Raw genomic sequence first — 18,866 nt, 5'->3', positions numbered from 1 at the left:
GAGAGTAGAATTGAAGACTGAATGAGTCTTAAATGTGAAGAAAGCTTAGCAGCTTTCCATGTACTATAACCCTGATTATGCTAAAACTTGTCAGAAACGCTAACACTGACGTATTTGAGCACGTTTTCCTCTGTAGTCTCTTCAGGCTAGTCAACCTCTTATTTATTTATTTCTTCCTGTTGGCTGAAAATCAACATGACAGAAGGTAAGTGAGCACATTGAAACTAAATAGCTTCATTCCGAAGAATTGGGCATCCTTTTCATGGCCTATAAATTGTTAAAGAGAGTCAGGCTTACTTAGTTGGGCAAGGGGGAGTTTCTTCTATAATATTCCATGTCTGGTGAACTTATCCTGAAATAATAACTGATACTTTTCCTGACAGAATTTCATCTTGCTTCTAGTCAGTGAGCGAAATAATGGTAGGAATATGCACAAATTATCTGAATGTGGAAGATATTTTTTTAGTGTAATTTGGAGGTCCTTTGTGGTTACTGTCAGATATCGCTGTATGAATGAAGCAATTTGCCTTAATAACTGAACCATATAAATTTTTGATACTACAATAACACTGAAAGCACTCGAATTACCACAGTACATCTTAACTGTCATGTTGTATCACATAAACTGTAGTCATAATGGCATGCCTAGGCCAGATGATTTATGCTATGGAAAGGGAAATGGAAATAGAATATTGAGAGTCCTTATTTGTAAACTCAATAAAACATTTCTCTAAATAGCTGAAACTGAATAAAACCAAATAGCTGAATCTAGATAAAAACATCCTTTCTTGAGAATAACTGCTAGCCACAGAATCATTGGTATTTCAAAGCATGCAAACTCTAATAATTTTTGTCTTAAGAAACACAGAAAAAAATTTAGGAAATCTTTTGCCAAGATGTACACTTCTGTTGTAATTTATAAACCTTGTGTCACAGAAAGCTGTCTCTCCTTTATATTGTTAAAATTATTGCTCTTAAATAATATTCCCCAAAATACAGATGAATAATGAGAGGTAGTAACCAGTCTGTATTTCCTAGTTTTCAAATATAGCTCCAAAACCTTTTATCAAATAATTCTTTTAATATGAAGTTGGTGTATCCTGTGTGTGCCTCCACGATGTTGACTGACACATGTGTGCTATCTGCTTGTTTTACATCCATCTCCAACTGCCTCTTTTGGAGGAAAAAAATACTGTAAATAGGATGTCCCTGCACAGCCTTCAGCTTTTTCTTTTTCATCTAAATCTGAGTGACACTAGGCTATGTGATACTGGTCTTTGACTGTGTCTCGAAGGAGACATTATAAATAACAATAGGCTGTAGATGGTACAGGATTCTTGTTTATGTCAGAGTGGGACAAAAACATGAGCAAATTAGTCTAACATCACCATGCCCTTTTAGTCTTCTAAATATATGCTCTGCTACCAGAACTTAAACATTGTTGTATAAAATCAGATAATTTTTCAAAACGCCATGTAATTTGCATTTGAACTGCAAAATTGAACACTTTTTGATTCAGAATACATTTGGGAGTAATCTGGGGGAATTTAATTTCTAGAAATAAAATATCTAGTGGATAATTTGAGGGAATGGATTTCAAGTGGCTAGTATTAAGGTTTTAGTAGGTATCATAAAACAGTTTATATTCTTGCCTGCCTACCTTATCATAGCCTACCAAACTAAGGATTGCAGCAATCATGAGGACTTGTCCTCTGTTAAACCTTCTAGTATCTGAAAAATTGCATTATTCTATAAACTCTAATTACATTTCAGGTATTTGAAAACTCCAGTTAGTTTTTGTTAGCAGTTTCTTAAATTGTTTTGACAACAGATCTGTAGGTTTCTTTTAAACATGTGTCCATGCTAAAACATTTTATGAATTTGTCTGAAAGTGTTGTGAGTTGCAGTATGATAACATTTGATCACAGCACTGAAAAGGAAGTATGAAATTAATTAAAAATTAGATATCCAACTCAGCAGGATAATGCAAAACATTTGTTTATTTAAAGTCAGTGCAGAAGCGTTAGGTGTGTGTGGTATTTCAGAAGTCTAACATTATGTATATGCTCTACCTCTGATGCTTCATCAAAAAGCAATTCCATAATTTGTATGATGAGTAGAAGTCCCTCACAATTAGACAAAAGTAAACATGATATTCGAAACATCTAAACATATGACACCCCTCCTCACCCCTCCATGACACAAACATGAGAGGTGGCTGAAGCCACTTGAAATTTCATGAGAAAACATCCATCTTTGGTTACATGCTTTATTTTTTTCTCTGCAGCTGCAAGTTTTATCTTCCTTTCAAGGGCCAGCTTTGACTTGAAGGTGGAGATTTAGCCTGCCTTTTTCAGGTGATTAGGGCACTACCTTTGGTCAGCAGTTGCAGGTTAGTTCAGTCCTTAGGTGGGGTTCATCTTAGAACTCAAATCTCTGGACATTGTTAAGTCTCAAGGAACAGCACACAATACATCCTGTCTAACTCTTCCATCTGGGTTTTGAGCAGAGACTAATGCTGCCATTACTCAAACTGCAGACTTGATGGAAGTCCTAAACCACTTTTTCTCAAAACCACTATATGCATACTGGCAGACTTGGATTGAGAAGTTTCTTGAATCCAACCCTGTTTTACAGGAATCATTTAAGTTGTACAGCATGATGCCATTCACGGTTAAGGTAAGCTGGTCCTTCATCAAGCCAGAGCGTGTTGAAAATTAAAGCAAGAGATGTTTGAATGTTAAGCTTTGTTACCTCTTGGAAAAGTTATTGGACATCATATTTGTCGACTCCACAGACCTAAAGCAGCCATATGGTAGATATTGTTCTTTCTCTGACTTCTAGTTAAAGACAACAGCTGAAAGTTTTATGTAGTCTGTGCATACAGAAAATGAAGTGGACCTTTTGACCCTGTCACTTCATTTATTTTTGCCTGTTATTTCATAATTAGCTATTTGCTAATTACCTATTTGCTGACTTAGAGAAGTCATTGTTTCTTTGAGTCCAGACATGAAGACACTGCAATAAGCCTGTAGTCAATACATACAAATTCTAAAAATCTGTCAGCCCTTTAAAAGTACTTTACTTGTGGAAAACTAGATTGGGATAGAGTGAGCAGTTTTTTTGGTGACATATTATCTATTTCAGACTGCCTAGAATACCTCATAGCGTTAAATATTGAATAATAAAATAATCATAGACTAGGTCCTCATGGCTTTTATGTTTATTTCCTTCCATTTGTTTTCATTTCTTAGGCAATTCTGATACAAAAAGGCAGAATAATGCAAGCAAATTGCAGTCTATGGCTCCTAGGGGGGAGGGATGGAGTTGAGACCCAAAACATAAGCATAAATAATACAATAATCAGCTGGAACTGAAATGCCAGGATCAATTGTCCTAAATTATGAATGCATCTAAGCCCAGAAAGCTTCATCTAGTATTGTCATGGTTTCAGATCTCAAGATTTTCTTGATCATAGGACATGATAGAGTTAAATAGACACACAACTCCTTTCCTTTTAGCACCTGCTTCAAAAAGGAAAACAATCTAACATAATACCTGTTGGTGTAAATGGATGAAGTACAAGTTAAATTGTAGTTGGAAGGTACCTTTTTTACCATCAGTTGGTTTTGAAATTATTTGACCAAATGAAATTAATCTAGCTGCAGAATTCCAACACTCGGCTGTGTCTTAAATTCAGCCAACAGACTGATTTTTTTAAGCATGTGTCTGTATCACTTTTATTGTCAGGGAAGCGAAGCAGTGAAACTTAGGTGGGCTGGCATGATCTCTCTTTGTACGCCTTTGTAAGAAAACCCTTTCTTTCAGCTGGTTACATGGGCAGTTTAGGCCATCAGGAGAAGACTGCATATGGGTTGTCCAAATTTAAGCAGGTCACCCTTCAGTAACCTAGCAGAGGTGCTTGAAGTATCTGCTCACTGTGTGAGGGAGTTTTCATCAGTGATGGTAAGGCCAGTACTTCACGATGAATTTGCCTTTTTTTATACCTTCTGCACATGAAAGTGTCAGCCCCAGATTTGAATGTGTAATAAAGCACATCTCCAAGCCTGCAAAAGCAAATTGGGAACGGAGTTGAGAATGTGATCCTCAAGTGTGAGGCATAACATAACAAAAACAATTTTGTAGGGTTATATGCATGTTATCCAAATCTGTAGAAAAAACAGTAATAGCCATCAGCAGCACATAGTATGCAAGAAATACCCATTCAGTATAACACCCCTGAAGTTATTTACAGTTACTGCAAATTTTGGAATTTTTTTAATAGTCAACAGCCAACACTTGGCAGAAAATTAAAATTATTCATTTAAACCTAAAGAAAAAATACATTTTATAAAGACAGTCACTTCAGTATCTTTTGTCTTTGCTACTGAAATGCATTCTTCTAAGAAAAAGATGGTTTGATTTATTGGTATGTTTTTCATTTAATAACAAGTAACATTAATCTAAAAAATGTTGTTTGATTTTAAATCACAATCTAAACTAGCCTGACTGAAACAAAGTCACCATGGTAATCAGACTTAGTCAACAGTATGAAGTTGTCTTCAATTTATACCAAATGTGCGGTTTATATTATTAGCACTTATTTCAATATAGCTTGTAAAATTGAGATAATAGGCAGAGTCAGATATGGAAAAGATGAGACAGAGCAGACATCAAGGGAAGAGCAAAACATTTTAAGGATTTGAACCACATCTGACTGATGCTTCCTTTAAGTTTACTTAATTTGTATTTCATGATTTGGTTTAGATTCTTTATTTTTCTTTGAAGTATTCTTTCAGCTTGGCACTGTGAAATGGACAGGGGTAGGTCTCTGGATTCTTTCACAGCTGTGGCTTGCCAAATTTTGCTCTATCCCCAGTACAAAGTGAAACAATATTAGTAGTGTCCTACTTGGGGCTCAGCTACCCATGACTGTAGAGAACCACCAAGAGATAAGTAAATTTTGCACACTTTGTTCCTCGTTAATGCTTTTAATGATGTTTGGGTAGCCTGTTGGGACAGTTCATGTACAGCCATTATTGTGATTACAAGGAAACTAAGGATGCCCAGTAGACTGTTACAGCCTCTTTGCGCCTCGGAAATGGGTTGAAACAGGGCTCAAACTCTAGCTGAGTCCACTGACTGCAGTATTTCATATATCCCATGTTACATTTAATTTCTTAGTGCTAAAATCATCTTACACTACCCTAGATAAAAGAGGAAATTTAGTGTGGGTGAAATTATTTCATAAATCTCAAATGTCCTTTGTGTTACCTGCTTACCCAAGTCTGCCTTGAAGGCAAGGATTTCAATCAATAGAGGCAGCTGAAAAATGGTGAAACAAGCAGGAAATAAAGCAGTTCCACAAAAGAAGGGAAGTGAATGCTAGAGAGAGAACACTTAGGGGTAGTAGAAAATAATGAACAAGGAAGTAAATTGGGGGAATATGCTTTCCAGCTTGCAAAGTCTTACTCTTCCATTTCTTTGATCCCAAATACTAAAATACTGAAGGATCTGAAAAAGCAGAAGAAAAATTTTAAAAGTCTTTGACTTGGGAAGAATTTAGAATAGCTAAATCGAAGAGTGGTTATTTAACGACTGCAAAGGAAAACTGGTATTTATGAAAGGAAGGATGCATAGGGGTTTTGTTCTTCTTACATTTAATTCCTCTTATATACATTCCTCTGCATGCTAAATACTTCATCAGCAAATAAGTGTTTGCTTTGAAAACTATATTTAGAGTTCTTGCTTATCACAGGGTACCTGTAAGTAAAGTGTTTAATCAAGTTTTACTCACTTAGATTAATCAGAGAGAATTTATAGTCCAAACATCTAGTTCATATTGGGTTACACCAGGAGCATGATGAAGGAATTTATGCCCATCACCAAAAGGGTATACTTGAGAAATACTAAAAGGTCACTCTCAGAATATTGAGAGCCATGAAGAGATGGTGTTAGGTTTAGTTTCCAGATTTCCCTTTATGAATAAATAAACTGCTATTTCTGTTTGATTTACCTGCCTCCTCCCAATTTACTTCAAATTTAAATGATTTACAAAATCTTGAAATAGAATGTAATTGAAATTTTTGAGTTTATATAACTCGTTAGTAACACTGCATATGCCACTGAGCTTCAGTTTTGTAATTTTGTGGTGTTCAATTTTGCTTTCCACATCAAAAAGGCAGTATGCAGCAGGGCAGAAATACTGAGAATTTCTGGTGGTGCACAAGGGAAACAGCCTTTAGCACAAACCATTTGTTGTATTTTCAATCTGTGCTATATTGTTTTTGAAGTTTGACTCGCTCAGTAGCATCTGACAATCTCAAAATTGTCTTTACATGCAGCTTCTCTACAAGATGCATAAATTCTGTTGTTTCCATTTTACATATAGGAATTAGCCTTGCTTTTCTATGTATGTGTCCTTAGAAACTAAGTTTTGATGCCTAAATTTGATTGACTAACTACCTTGTGTCATTAAGAACTTTCAAAACTGAACAGGTGTAGCACAGGTGCCCAAATCCACGTGCTAATCATCCGTGTACACATGCAATTAGGAAGTCTATGTATGTGAACTTATGGGACTCATATTTTATTGTATGGGTGTTAAGGGAATTTTTAATCAATTCACAGATCTGGGAGACCTAATCCAGCTACCTTGGTTAATAGCATTTTACATCTATTGTCATTAACAAAAAGTTTGTGTGTTTGTAAAACAAAATATTGGCAGGAGCCACTGATTTTTAATAAACAAAGCAGCGTTAGTAAAAAGAGTACAGAAGATGTCCAAGTGGTATAAATGGTTGAAAATTGTACAAATTCAATTAAGACATCATTAGTGAAAGAAAACCCAAACTGATATTTAAAGTGTACACAAAGTAATGCCTTTAAAATTTGTGTTAGTTTATGGGAAGCAGTAACCATATTGGCTGTAATATATATCCAAGGAATTGAATAGTGAAATGGTAACCAGAACTGATAAAAAAGTAGCACAATAGTGATCAGAAGCTTGAATTATTTGCTTCATTTTAACTTGTGTTTTCACAGAGTCATCATTCTAAGCATATTAATACTGAGTATCATGCTTTGATCTGGTACCTGAACAGGGTATGAAGCATCCTTTTTTTAAATCCTGTAGGTCCTGTGTCTCATGTACACTATTCCATGTCTCATCTACCCTGACTGTTCTGAATGGACTCACACTGCTTTGTTAAATCTCTAGAAGGCAAAATGAGATCCATTACTTTACATTCCTAGTAAGTTTGCATACTGTAAGATGATCTTTAATGGAAGAGAATGATGGCGAAAGAGATTTTATTTTTCAGAGAGAGACCATAGCTTAATACAGTAGATTTCTTTACAAAGTGGGAATTTTAAATATTCAGTAAGTGTTTAGAGGTAAGGATTACCATAACTATAGAATAAATTTGTATTTTTCTTCTTGGACCCAATGTACAAAAGGGTTAAGACCTCAATATTTGGCATATTGAGAGAATAATCATGGGCTAGAACCCTAACCTGATCTGCAATGAATTATTAAACAAGTGGTTTGTTGGATGATGGAATACTACCTGCAAAGCAGTGCTCGTCTCCTAGAGGCACATCCAGAGCTAACTGAATTGAGCCAATTAGGCTGACTGTCTCTTCAATGTGTTGTGACCTATCAATGGTAATAGCTTATTGTGATGATAAATGAACCCATCTCTCAAACTGAAGCCTGAGTACACACTTCAGCAGTTTCCCTGAATCATAGGGCCATTACCTCTCGACTTCAGATTGACAGGAGTGGCAGCAGTGAGAGCAGATGGCATGCATGAGTAGAGACAGATGATTACTTTACCCAAATGAATATATTTGGACTTATTTTTGGTGGGGTTGTTTTGTGGTTTTCTTGGGTTTTTTAATGGGCCTGCCTTAACATTCCATATTTTGCTGGAATGTTTCTGACAATAAATGCGGTACCAACTCTGTCTCCTGAGATGGCTGGATGAATTTCTGATTGGTATCTACATACCTTTTTCAATTTTTAGGCATTCTGTGTTGTGATACAGGGTAATCTTTTTTTTTTTTTTCTAATTGCAGAGTGTGATGTATGTTTGGCCCTCTTAGCTCTATCACATTATTTTCCAGAGCTAACTTCCTCAGAAAAATGGGCAGGATAGAAGAACTGTAACATTATCAGTATTTTTCATTATTTTATTACAAGCTTTTGAAATGTTAAGTATCAAATACTATTAAATACTTGACACTTCTGGATCAATTCCTTGGCTAGTTTAGGTCTTTTTAGAGACAGGAAAATTTTTCACAGTGAAGGCAGTCATTTTAACAACTTTCTGTGTCAGTTTTCTTCTAGGCTTTTTTTTTTCTTTAAAGGATTTCAAGTGTGTTTTTTAATTAAAAACAACAGTGCCAGAGATTTATCTCTTCAGTCTAACATCCTAAAAGATGATTTTGGTTATGACTCAATTTTTAAAATGAAATTGCAGAAGAGAAATGGCTTTGTATATTCTTAAACCGTGTCTCAGTTATATATAAGATAGCTCCAGTCTGCTCTGAAGGTGTGACCTGGAGTGAATAGTCCTTTAAATGAAAAAGTTTAAGCAATGCAATTAGCCAGTCAGTACAGCAATCCTCTCCATATCCATGCATTTCTTACGCAGTATGTCTCATACCAGAAGGTTTCCTGACCTGTGTCCTGGTGAGCTCTGCCTCACTGCAGCACATACTTGACCATGCAGTTACTAAGGGAAAACTTACACAATTCTAAGTTTGCTTTGCCATGAACTAAGTAGCTTGTTTGCAGAAATATTAATGGATATAAATACAGTGAATAGTAATCTGTAGTTTTCTATCAATAGTGTATCTTCCGTGCTCCAGAAAAACCATAACACAGTGTTTCATTTACTTTGAAGTTATTTGAAGCTCAGATGATCAAAGTCTGTTGTAATAGAGAAGAACTTTCTCTTCTTACATTTTTTAAATTAAATGCAACAATAGAGAGCTGTACATATATCTAGATATTTTAAATGTTTGCCAAGTTAAAAAAAAAAAAAAAACAGATGGAAAAGTTAAAAAAGTGAAATGAAAACTAATAGATTAGTGTTCTATTTGTATGGCAAGAAGAATTCAATAAACTTTAGCAGTCACAAGTAATAAAACTGGTGGACCGAAACCGCATTTTTTAACTTAGTAAGTAGATTTGTAACAACAGATGCTGTTAAAGCTAATCAAATAAATAGATACATTGTTTGGGCAGCTGTGTCTTATTACTTGAACGTGTGAGCTAATTCTGTTTAGTCTGCTGTGATGGAAAGTCCTTTTGAGAAAGAACTTTCTACAGTTTTGTTGCTGAGATTCTTCTGTGCCATGCAGCCCAGTGACTTTTTCCTCTCTTTCATAGATGATGTATTAGCTCAGTTTAGGTAGATGCACAAAAATCCAGTTTTGTCACTGTCCCGTGTCTTTTTATATCAAATATGTGATAAATATACCCATACATTTGAATAAAAATCACTTTATACATGTGTCTCATCTGTTGAACAAAAATATGCATGTATAACACAAAGGATGAAAGAGAGTAAAAATAGCCAAATAAGATAAACCACAGAAAATTAAATACAAGAATGATCAAGTCAACTTTTCTCAAAAACCTCTCAAGTTTTTATGTTAAAGCTAGCTGACACGTCTTCATTAAAACACTGGTTAGGCTTTTTCCACTAAATATTCTCAAATTTTCTATAGCAACATCAGAGAGAGAGACTTTGTTTCAGAATTTGGAAAGTGTGAGCCTCTTCGCTGTTAATGGAGTTGGCTGAGGAACTGCAGTTCACCTTTGAGGGTATGTCTCAGCAATTTTCTTCCAGTAGTAGAAAAGTTCTAACATTTGGTAAGAAATTGGAATTGTTTAGAAATTGGAATTGTTTATCCTGGAGAAGAGGCTCAGGGGGACCTTACTGCTCTCTGTAACCACCTTAAGGGAGGATGTAAACGGGTGGCCATCGGTCTTTTCTCCCAGGTAACAAGCAACAGGACAAGAGGAAAGAGAATCAAGTTGTGCCAGAGGAGGTTTAGATTAGATATTAGGAGATATTTCTTCACTGAAAGAGTGGTCTAGCATTGGAACAAACTGCCCAGGGAAGCAGAGGAATTGCCATCCTTGGAAGTGTTCAAAAATGTGTAAGATGTGGTGATTAGAGACATGGTTTAGTGGTAGACCTGACAGCATTACATTGATGCATGATCTTCATCACAGAGGTCTTTTCAAATTTTAAGGATTCCAGGATAACTCAAAATCTCTTATTCCCACCATAGGTATGATCAAGTAGATGATTTTATCAGTAAATCGCCAGACTCATTACCAGGCCTTCCTAGAGCTCCATGAAACAAAGCATCCTTTTGCATGCAATATTCAAGGAAAAGAAATGATAGCTGAAAGATTTGGGATAGACAAAAGAACTCTCCTAATCTCAGAGTCTCTCGTGACTGTCCCTGCTCTGTCTCAATTTAAAATCAAATAGAAGTGCATTCACCATTCAGGGGTGGCCTCATCAAACTGTGAAACCTTTTTGAAAATGTATGACAAAACACATTTCTTAATTCAATTTACTGAGTTACAAATCTGATGTTTTTCTGAAAGTTACAGACAAAATTGAAATTACATAAGACAAAAGCTTCCAAGCTTTAAATGCAAGTTTTTGTGGGGAAAAAAAGGTTACAAGGTTCACATACTTTAGTTAAAATAATGAAAGCAGGAGCTTTTTACCTAAGTTATATGTGTTTATAAATATTATTACTGACTACAGTGTGCTTTCAGTCTGCCATTTATATACTTGGCCATCTATGAGAGTATTATTCCAGGCAAATATGAATAACTTAGCTTGAGGTACTTTTCCTGTAAATCATTATTTAGCTTCTTTATCAACTTTGTTTCCCAGTACTGTGAAGGTTTTTTGGTTTTTTTTTTTAAATACTTGCTTTTGAGAAGTAAAATAATTCTGGGCAATTATCTGTAGATGTATTGTACTTTATTCTGATCACATATAATATGTTCTAAAATGTAATGCACCTTTGACTTGCTCTCACGATTTTTACAAGATAGTTCTTTCAGGGTGTCTTTTGGTGCTTTGTATGGCTAAATGCTGCATTTAGAAAATGGTTGTTCTATAGATCTATGAAATGTTTTATGACAAGCAGCTAAAGTAAAAACTTATAGTAGATCCATTAAAAAGTATTGCTTTGTTTTCTTCAAAAGATTCCTGGTGTTTTTAACACAGAAAATTTAATTTAAATTCTTATGTAGGTTTCCTGTATGTATTTTGCATGTTTTATTTTTGATTTCAATTTAAAATTTGCTAATTTACATCCATTTATGCATAAAAGATATTTAGAACATGTAGTGATATTCTGCACTCTGACAAAGCAGAAGACAGTGTTTTTCAAATACAAAAATTTGTGCTGGTTTGAAAGCCAGGGCTTTTTGAGAGGAAGATGACAGATTATTTTCTTAGTAACATAATGAAATTTTTCTTGTGTTTGGAGAGAAAGCCTTAGTCTAAAGAGATTTTGATCTGACCTGTTGAAGTCCTTCTGACATTTCTACAATGCAAGTTTAGTTTCATTTTCAAATATGAAAATCTTCAGAGGGCTGAAAAGCCACTCACTCTCTGTTTAGGTACCTGAGATTGTTCCGCATGCTCAGAACAGCACCAGAAATAACTGCAAAGTGACTACAGTCAACCATGTCTGAAAGTGATGTCCCAGAGTTTCTTGCCTGTTAACAGCCTGCTGCTTTCTAACGTGGGGAAGCCCAGTTTTCATAACTACTACAGCATGTATGCTATTGCTGCAGCATTTCATAAAGCACTGAAAACACTGGGTATTTACTGAAATGTTTTCACTTTGCTTGAAGAATGTGGTGAATTTAATCTTACAGTTCAGGATTTACTTTGCTTTAGGCAAGGAGTGACTACCACTTTAAAATAAGTGGATGTTAATTAATGCTTGAATACGGCAGATATTATATTGGATAATGTGGATACAAATTCACCTTATTAATGAAAAGATCTATCATAATGAGTATATTGCTGTCTTGCTGAATTATGATGGAATTCTTATGGAAGGATAAATGACATCCATTTTAAAACCTAATGGGTATCATTATGGTCAGTGTTAAAACAATGAATACCAAATGAATGAGTAATAGGAGGGACACTAAAACTAAATTTTATTCATTAACTCAGTCAGTAAAAATGTGTAATCAGTATCACAGATTTATGTACACATCCTAGCTAACTGTGCATGTGCTTTGAGCAATCTGGGACCTTCAGGAAAATTTGACCAGAGTATCAAAAGCATTCTTAACCTCTTCACTAGAAACACGTATATATGGTTTATATAAAATAGTGAAAGTGGAAAATAAAATAGCCTGAATACTGCCCAAAACGCCATAAATAGTTTCTTTTCTTCTGTGTACAAAGAATCTTAAATCCCAGCAGTATGGCAATAGCAATTAAGCAAACATTTTGTAATTGGTGTGCTTTATTATCCTGGCTAAGTGAACAGAAATGTGAATACTCAGAGACTTGAGCTACCTTGATGAGTATATCTGCTTGGAACAGCAGTCAGCATCCCATTAGAAGGCAGCATAAAACCACCCCATAAGGCAGGTAGCTCCAACTACGGGTATATGGCATGTTCACTGATCTCAAACTTCCCAAGGCTCTTAGAGTTGTCCATAGGGCTGCTTTATCATGGTAAGCTCTATGAGGGCCTTTAGTAATTTCTCTTTATTAATTAATAAGTTAACTTATTTATTTATTCCTTGTTAGTTTTTGTGTCAATTCACTACAGGGAAATTCAAATTGCTGCAAGCTTTAGAGGCAATTATGTTGTTAAAAACTGGTCTAAAAATATTACATGAGCTCACTGAATTCTTTGTTTTTAGGGAGGGAAGAAAGGAAAAGGTGGAATTCAGAAGGGGATTGTAACTAGGAAGAGTGAAGATCCATGCTTACGTGTGATCTCATTCTCATCTGGCTGACTAGCCAGAAAATGAAGAGTAGTTTTAAGTATGTGTCATTTTTGTGGGTGATTTTTTGTATTTTAAGATTACTAAGGCAAAAATTCTCCCATTTGATCTTAATCAGTATTGGGCATACTTACATATATTTGCTCTCTTATTACAGATCTTTAATCTTGATCTATATTAGGTGTTCTGTGAATCAGTATAAAGCATTCAGCTGTGGCTCTGAAGAGCTTTCACCTGCAATACTGAAAAGAAATGGAAGCACAATCTGTAATAAACCAGTAAACCGCAAACAGGACTCACCCTGCAGATCTGAGAAGAAGAGTTTTTCCTCAGAGAGGGAGGTCATAGATTCAGGTTTAGAGCAAGTCTTGCCAAGTAGCTTTACTTTTTTTCTCAGAGAAAACAGATATATGTTAATATATCACCTTCTGAGTATGTAGCTATTGTTACATTAGTATGACACCAAAACAAAGGTTTTTCTCAGGTCTTTACATAGAATCATAAACCATTAGTATATTTCCTAGGGAAAGACAAAGTTTGAGAACATAACAATATCTAAACTGCAGCAGAGGAAAGTCCATCCAGCCCAGAAGCCTGCTTAATTGCAATTGCCAGCAAGTGCCAAGGGAAGAGTGTAAGAAGCTGGTAAGGATATAATGATACTTCATCACATACTTTCCTAACCTCAGGCAACCTGTAGCCTAGGTACCTCAACTCTGTCTTTGGATTTAATGGTCTTTATTCTTCCTAACTACACTTTAAAACCTTTATCACATGAAAATCTAACAATAAATGAAGGTCTTATTTGAAACAGGTCTAATTCTCTGGCAGCCCACTCTGTGTCCTGCCCTCCCCCATTGTTATTTGATTTTGAATTGTTCCTGAAAAAGGGTTTGTATAGGAAAATCTAAGAGATCGAAATTTATGCTGGCAATTCAGATAAGTGGCCTGGAGGGAAAATTACCTGTACTTTGTAAATGAACTGTAGGTGTTCTGTCATGACGTCAAAGCACTAACTATTGTTTGCCTCTCGTCAATCAAGTCATGCTATTGCATTTGACACTCATCAGAGAGAAGGAAGATATTTTGTGATTATTGTGTAGGAAAATCCTTTTAAATGGTTTTCAGGGATGAGTTATTTCTGTCTTCACATTATAATCTGCTAATTGTTTAAAACAATTATGTTGGCATTGATTAGAATCTGTATGTCCTTGGTATTAACGCATTAAGAATTTTTAAACATATCTTTGATTCAGGTTAGTATGAAAATAAATGATGGAACAACATACTGTTATCACTCTTCTAATTTATGTGATTGTGTCATACACTCCATTTTTGTACTGGAGTAAATCAAAAGCAGTGAGCCCTTGAAAGTGATCTGAGCCAGTACTAAAATAGCTAAATAAGGTTGAGGGATGGGAAGAAATAAATCAGATCAAGTAGAATCACAGGCAGATATAGAAAAAATAATTAGTGCAACTACTTCTCAAGGCATATTCTGGTTTCTTGAGTGGGCCCATGCAAGAAAAATAATGGTACAAAAAATGCTTTTCCCAGCTTATGTTGTCTCAGTTCTATTGCAGAAATGAGGTCAGTACTTCATTCCACAAAACCTGCTTTTTACTAACCAAGAAAGTGAGTTTTGTGGGACAGCTAATAGTAGAAAATTATATGTGATCATGCCCTCATCCTTTTTTAGTCACCAGTACCTCAGCTGTGGTAGAGCTCACAGTACTGCTTTAAAGATGCATGAATTCGTGATATTTTGTGCACTATCAACATCAGTTATGAGACAGAGAAGATATACCTCATTTCCTAATGTCTTGACTTTAAACATCTTTCTCTGGGCCATAGGAATGACAGTGTGTGTCCTCAAAGTGGAATTGTGATTTTTGTTCTAAGCTGTATACTGCTTCAGTAGCAACTCTGCATTGGTACTGCCTTCTGTATTCTTGTAGACACCACAAGTTGCAGATGGCCAGTTTTTGGTCAATGAACATAGTTCCACTGAGTGACTGTCACTGTTTCTTGTATAGCCGGATCCAGTGTATAAATGTCTTAACAATTACTGTAATTTTTAAATGTTGTTAGTCATATCTTGTTTCACGTCTTTTAAGTTACTGATTAAGCCTTTTAGGTATTAGAACACCATGAACTTGAAAACAAACCCCTTCATAGTAGAAATTACTGCTGGAGCACTTTGACTAGAAATCAAGTCTTTACAAAAATGTTCAAAGGGAATTGTGGAGTTCCAGCAAAAAAAAAGAAGTTATGACTGTGAGTCAGGTAAGCAAATAATGATGACACAGGCATCACAGCAAATTACTCACTTCAGGGTTCCTCCTCCTTCCCAAAAGTGCTCTGCATTAGATTAGAGCTATAAAAACAGTCTGACCTGAGAAATTCTCATGCTGTAGGGGACTTGGGATTAGGTCCTGCTCCAACAGTCAATTCACTTAATAACTTCTCATGTCTGAAGTTACATTATCCACTTTTCCGTCTTCTATAGGATCCAGCTAAGCTAGATCAATATCCTGAGGAAATGTGGCTTTCTATTTTAGGATGACATTTTCCTACTTGGCAGGATATTATCTTCATCAACATGTGTACAATATGGTACTAATTTATGTCTGTTTCTTAGTTTGGTAAAAGTCTTGCACAGTTGTAAGTATTAGGACTTACAGCTATTACTTTAGACAATTTTAAATGCTCTTAAAGTATAATATACTTCCTCATTTTACTGTAAAATGATACTGTGGTATCTATTGAGTCAAGAGCTATAACTGTACTAAAATGAGGTCCTAATCATTTAATAATAATTTTCATCATGAAGTTCTCATTCCAGTAGGCTGAAACTGAGGTAATAAAACAGTTCTTGGGCCAAAACACAACATACAAAATTCTTTATTCAACGATGTGATGGTACTTGGATTGAATGAATTTTAAATACACAGATTACTGAAAATGAAAATGAAAGTTTGCAAGGTAGTTTTTGAGCTACACTATCAGAATTGTTGCTCACATGGGTACTTTAAGGACATGTCTGTTTTAATAATCTAGGAATTGCTCTGTTCTCTAGTTTTGAGGGCATTGGTATGGCCACATTATTGAAACACTGTGCTGTTGAATTAAGAGCAACTATTGAAGAGTACTCAAGTAGTGTGCAGTTTTGGGTGCCACAATATAAGGAGGATACAAAGCTACTAGAAAGTGTCCAAAAGAGGGCAGTGAAGATGGTGAAGGGCTCTCCAGGGAAGCCTTATGAGGAGCAGCTGAGGTCACTCAGTTTGGTTGGCCTGGAGAAAAGGGGACTGAGGAAAGACCTCATTGCAGTACACATATATCTAGTTGACTGTGCAAAAACTCTGAACCACATTAATTGTTTAGCAGCATGAAAGTCACTAGGGAAAATAGTTGTAAATAATTTAAACAGTTGTGATTTTCTGGGTCACCATGCGCTTTATCAAATGAACTTCCTAAATGGGAAATGCAGAAATCTTGCAAATAATTAGGTCTATTCTGGTGTGTTAAGTTCACAAGCCAATTTTGATGACTTCCTGTGAAATCGGAGGAGAGAGACAAGTTCCCCTGGTGGACAATTCATAGCATTAACTTATGCTGTATGTGAATTTACAGATACCCTCTGCTTCCTCACTGACAGTGGAGTAACATTGGGATTATCATCTCTAAAACTAAATGAGGTATATAACATTAGATGGGGCTAGGTCCCCTGCAGTTCCCACTTTAACTTGAAAATATTCCGTTTGGAAAAATGCTAAAAAATGCTGACAAAAGCTTGATAAAAGAGACCAAATCCTGCACCATTCATGAGAAGTACTTTAGGTTGCAATTTATGTTGGAAATCTCTTTGAGAGTCTGCACTGGACAGTTTACTTTGCAGTTACACTTTTTTTACTTTACACTGTAAAGGAAGCTTAAACACAGGAAGTCTCATTGTGGCTCTGGTATTAGATTTATGATAGAAGCCTGTACAGACAAGTTAGATATCCTATGCAATAACTCCCAGATCTCCAATCAGGGATACAGCTCACAAAAATAATAGTTGGCATTTTTCTAAATTACAAATGAAACTTAAGATAGGGTGTCCCACGTGTAACATAGCTGTAAGGAAACTACAGTCAATATAATTTGTAAATAATGGTTTACACATGACAGAAATGTTTATATGTAAGTAATTAAAATGCTTGCATGTGGCAGGTTATAAAGCATCAGCTTTCCAAACTACAATCTTTAAGTCAAAACACATAATTTGTAAACATTATTAGAATCAGCTCATGATTGCAAAGGTCTCTGTTCCATCCAGTCATGGCTTTATATTGTTCCAGTGGAAAATATAATTGCTATTAATAAATATTTATGTATTTTAACTTTCTGCATATGATGAAGCAACTGGAAACTTCTCAGCAGCCCATAACCAGCCAGTTATTTATAGATCCTCAGCAGAACAAAGGGGTATTTATTAAATAATTACCCTGGCTCTACTGCTGTCAGCAGGGTGTTGTAAATATTCTGAGATAACTTTTAATAATCTAGGTCAGATATTAATTACTGAATTCCTAGTCTCTCTAGTTTAGACTGCTTCCAGTCCTCGCACCTCTGAATATAATAAAAATTCAGTGCAACAATTCACTAACTTTTGTACAATTTCACACCAACTTGATGTTGGTACATCGATTAAAAAAAAATCTGATGAAAGCATTTATGTAATAGACAAAAGCAATATAGAGAGTAAGCATATCCAAATAAGGAGATAACTCAGTGAGTGGAGAAGTAGGTTTAATTGAACGGAAACACATGAGATGAACCCTGAGTAAAAACAAGGTCATCCTGTGCCTAGATAGATTTCCAGGAAAAGTTACTTAACTTCTGTGGGATTTAATTTAAATTAAATGTGCTGAAAGCTGCATAAATATTTGTGCCACCCAGGAGAGTGTGATTATGATAGCAGTTCATGTCCTGATGCATAGTCAATGCTTTCATACCCTCCTTTGAACTTTAGCATAAACTCTATAGTGTCTTGAGGGCCTGCCCTTACCAAGCAGAAGCTCCTGTTTTCTTAGAAAACAGCAAGTGATAAGGCACTGTGGAGTCACCTGTGATTTACGGTAAGTAGCCAAACTAACAGTCAGTTGTAGACCCACTTAAATTACCTAGCTCAAATATTTATTCTGCACCATGATGTTCTCACAGTTGCTTCTCCCAAGTGCAGCTAGATTTTTAATCTGAAATAGGGTAGTCATAATCAGCACTGCAGATAATTCATGTGCATTCATTTCAAGGGTGAGAAGATACAACCATGAACGAAGAGCAGGGATTCTGGCAATATGGAAATCATTCTCAAGTGTGTCTGGGGTGAATAATCCGTCTTTCATAAGGCCATTAAAAAGTCTGGAGAAAGCTAGTGGGAATTTATTGGGATCAACTCATGGTAAAAACTTTTTTTTGGTCCAACTAAAATGAAAAACTGAAGGATTTCATTATAGACCAAAGGTTTAATTTGACCTGGAGTAGATATTTTTGGTTGGCAGGTATTTATTAAAATAGAGATAATTAACAGCACAACTGTGGAAGACTAGTAAATTCTGTTTTGTCAGTTTAGCCTCTGAAATACTTTTTGGATTAAACTGTCAGGCAAACTTCTTCAGATTTTCTGAATTGTTCCAGAACAAACAAAACAGCATTTTAGAAGGGAAATTGCTTCATTATTAAAATGTAATATGGCTCCTCAGGTAAACTCCTATTCCAGGTAATTTTGTGGTATCAATGTGACATTCTTTATGTGTTCCCTTTTCATCCTTCTTTTGAGGAATAATGGAGACCA

At 35.5% G+C, this 18,866-nt stretch overlaps 1 protein-coding gene across 5 annotated transcripts in view; it reads left to right on the top strand.

Moving 5' to 3' along the window:
• LAMA2 (laminin subunit alpha 2) overlaps nucleotides 1–18,866 on the top strand; it is a 343,741-nt gene that overhangs the window by 144,192 nt on the left and 180,683 nt on the right. The gene's annotated exons all lie outside the window — the stretch shown is intronic.

Source organism: Aphelocoma coerulescens, chromosome 3, assembly GCF_041296385.1.
Source record: "Aphelocoma coerulescens isolate FSJ_1873_10779 chromosome 3, UR_Acoe_1.0, whole genome shotgun sequence".
NCBI lineage: Eukaryota > Metazoa > Chordata > Aves > Passeriformes > Corvidae > Aphelocoma > Aphelocoma coerulescens.
The sequence above is the reverse complement of the archived record's forward strand: the minus strand, read 5'-3'. Positions and strand labels throughout refer to the sequence as shown.